The following is a 3,500-nucleotide window of genomic DNA, read 5'->3' on the forward strand; positions in this document are numbered from 1 at the left end:
AACAAGTTGAGAAGATATTACACACTTCTCAGATCAAACAAGTAGAAAGAGGTTTTTGATTAAAATGTTTGATAAGAAATTAAAGAGAGATACATAGTCTTTTTATAGTAGAAGGGGGGACGAAGGAGACAAGAGAAAACCCTAGACAGCCTTGAAAGAGCTTTAACAAAGTTAAGCTAATTCAAAAATGTCTAGGAAATGACAAAACATTAAATACTTTGTTTTTGAATGAGAAAGAGATAGAAAATGGGCCAAGGCTTTTGTAATGAACTTTGGACCACGACTTGGGCTGGGAAAGGGGATCTAAAGATATTACTTAGGCCTCGTTAAAAACCTTGTCAAGAAAACCCAATGGGACAAAACTTGACCAAGGGAAAAAGAGCACCAAAGCAACACTTTACCCTTTACCGAGCACCTTGAGCTGTGAGCAATGTCCAAATGGTTTGAACCACATCTTCCGGCTTCTTGTCCAGCTCCATGATTAGTCCATTGACAGCTTGGTTGAACCTCTTTGATTTAGACCTTGTTATAGGACCCGCCGGGACGATCAATGCTTCCTCAAATGCTTCCGCTGGTACAAGCTGTTCCTCCGGTGCTTCCTCTAGTTCAAGCTACTCCTCCAATGCTTCATCTGGTTCAAGCTGATCCTCACGTCCATGTTCTTTGGTCGAGCTTTCCAGGGTCTCATCATCCTCTCCCACTTGAAAAGGATTTGACCTCAAATCTGAATTATCTGCACAATAAGGAAGAAGATTAGAAACATTGAAACTGCCACTAACTTTATACTTACCTTGGAGGTCGAGTTGGTAGGCATTGTTGTTGATTCTTTTTATCACAGTGAATGGTCCATCAATTCTTGGCATTAGTTTGGACTCTTTTTCATCTGTAAATTATTTACTCATCAAGTGTACCATTAGTTGTTCTCCAACCTCAAAGATCATCCTAAAACAACTATTGGATTTATGATCATGCATCAAAATATCTCCAATTCCAGTTCTCGCAAAGATTTTGGACGAAAGAATTGCTAAATCTAGAGGCTCCTCTTTTGTACCTGCAAATTTTTCAATACCTTTGGCAGAGATCAAGTGCGTCATTATAGTCATCGTACAAGTCACAACTTGGTAAAAATCACTATCCTTGTCATGTTCAGAATTTTCTTTGAATAAACCTAACCTTTTCCCATGGTTTTCTAAATGTAAAAAACTGATAATCAAAGTTCTAGAATCATGAGAAAAAAATTGGAATAAGAAGGTACTTAGCTGAATAATGCCTTGAGTAGGTTTGATGCTCATCATGGTTAATGGAAGTGGATCTGAGGGTTCTTCTTGGATCAGTATGAAGCTGCTGACATATTGGTGCTCACCTTGATCCAAATCAGGTGGCTTAAATCGTTTGTCTCCCAGTTTCTTTTCAGTTTTCCTTATGCGCCTCATGACTTCTCTAAAATCTGTATATGGCTCTTTTGACAAAGACAAGTGAATCATATCTTTGTGATCGTGGATAAAAGTATCCTTGATAATAAAAATACTTATCTTATGACAGTTTGGTATGAGCACAAGTGTTGCATCAGGTGGTTCATCTTTGAGCATTGAGTAAGCTTTCACTACTTTTCCATGCTCCGCAAGATCTCCTACATCAAAAGGAAACAGTTTAGGCACACAGGAAAAGATTAAACAGATATTCATGTAGTTGCTATCAAAATAGAGTTTTAGAATGGAGCATCCTTTGGTGATCATAATTGTTTTTCTGAAATACTTCCAGCTTCTAACTCCAAAATGATAAATCATTTGTTGGCATATATCTGGTGGTTTCTCCTTGATTTGAACAGAACATCTTTCTTCTCTAAAGTAATTTTGCTTCTTCATGTAACCTGTTCCTTTCTTAGCAATCATGGGAAAGAGCAAGTGCATTATACTTGAAATAGAGAAATCAAAAACATGATCTTTCACAATTGGTTTGCAAAGCTCAATGAACGGTTTAAAATCACACAACTCTTTGTCAAGCAAATGTCTCATGTCAGAAAAAGGTTTTACCATTACATGCTCAGTTTTAGTTCCAAACGGCTCAATCACAATGCTACTCAAAGAAACTCTCAAAGAAGAGTTAAATTCAAGAAACTTTTCAAATAACAACCCTTTGGCTTAAAGAACTCTTTAAAAGCAAATGTTTCAAAACGTGGAATCATTTTGTTAAAAACAGATTTTGAAACAAAAAATTCTTTCACATTTTCTAAACCAAAACGATTTTCATCTTGAGCAGAAAGCATCATAAAATAATTAGGATCTGTCCTAACCAAATCAATTTCCTTACAGTGCTTTCTTGGATAGCCGCAAAGATATGGCATAGGGACTGGGTTTGGTACAATGTTTATCTGCTCCAAATCACTAATCAATGGCAAACTCATTTGTGTTGATTCTAGTGATTCTTCTTCCTGAACCTGTAAAAAGGAAATAATACTACTCGGTTGCTCCGGTTCAAAATGGGTTAGTTTTTCAAGCACAAAATCAGATTGGATAAAAGAAAGATCACACTTAGCTTGAGATAGAGTCTTAGGTCCAGTTGGTATAGCAACATCATCCTCATCAATGAACTGTCTCTCCTTGGCTTCTTCTCCAAGCTGTTTCTCCTTGGGTCCGTCTCCAAGCTGTTCCTCCTCGGTTCTGGGCTTATCCTGTCTTTCAAACTCCTTATTCTCCTTTTCTTGTTCTGCTTGCTTCCATTGTTCTCCATTATAATCTTTACCTATCTCAACACTTTTGGGAAAAGACAAGTGCATCATACAAGAATTGGAATTTTCTAAACCTTGAACAGTTACTTCCTGGATTTTGAAAGTGTAGAAGACTTACATTGCCTCGGTTCTCCACTTGGTTCAAGTGATGGGTTTTGTCTTTGCTTGGGAACATCAATCTGTTCAGGAACCTTCTTTGGTTGAGATGTTGACTTAGCCTTCTCAAATTTAATGTACTCGGTTAACGCCTCAAAAAGATCTGACTGCGTCTTTGCCTCCACGGATTTTGGGGGTTTCTTTTGATCTAGGACTAAGGCTGGTTTCTTTTCTGGAACTGGTTGGATTATGGAGTTAGCTTGGGGAGCACAGTGTAGCGCTTGTGGAGCATACTTATTCCTTAGAAGCTTCTTAAGATCTCTCCACAATGTGCTATTCGGCTCCTTGTAATACCAACGGTCATCAACTTCTTGCAACCACAATTTGTAAGCGTCTCCTGTGAGTTGGGTAAGTGCAAAAGCTAATCTCTCATTTCTTGGAATATCCTTGAAGTAGAACCAATCCTCCATGTGTTTCTCCTATTCAAGGTAATCTCCTTTTCCTGCAAATTTATAGAGTTTATGAGCTAAAGCGATTTTAGAATGAATCACAGATTTAGATTTGGGAGTATGAGAGGTTTTCTGTAAGCTGCTTGAGGTTGATCTAGATGTGTCATATGGTGGCTTGGGTTTAAGATCTTGGTGTTGTCTTTGACGTAGAGCACCAAGCTTTTCGT

General features: G+C 37.9%; 1 pseudogene; it reads right to left on the bottom strand.

Moving 5' to 3' along the window:
- Positions 1-368: 368 nt before the first annotated feature.
- Positions 369-3,294, bottom strand: LOC147948363 (uncharacterized; annotated as a pseudogene).
- Positions 3,295-3,500: the final 206 nt, after the last annotated feature.

The sequence above is a fragment of the Camelina sativa genome, chromosome 2, assembly GCF_030686135.1.
Source record: "Camelina sativa cultivar CO46 ecotype springtype chromosome 2, ASM3068613v1".
In the NCBI taxonomy this organism is placed as follows: domain Eukaryota; kingdom Viridiplantae; phylum Streptophyta; class Magnoliopsida; order Brassicales; family Brassicaceae; genus Camelina; species Camelina sativa.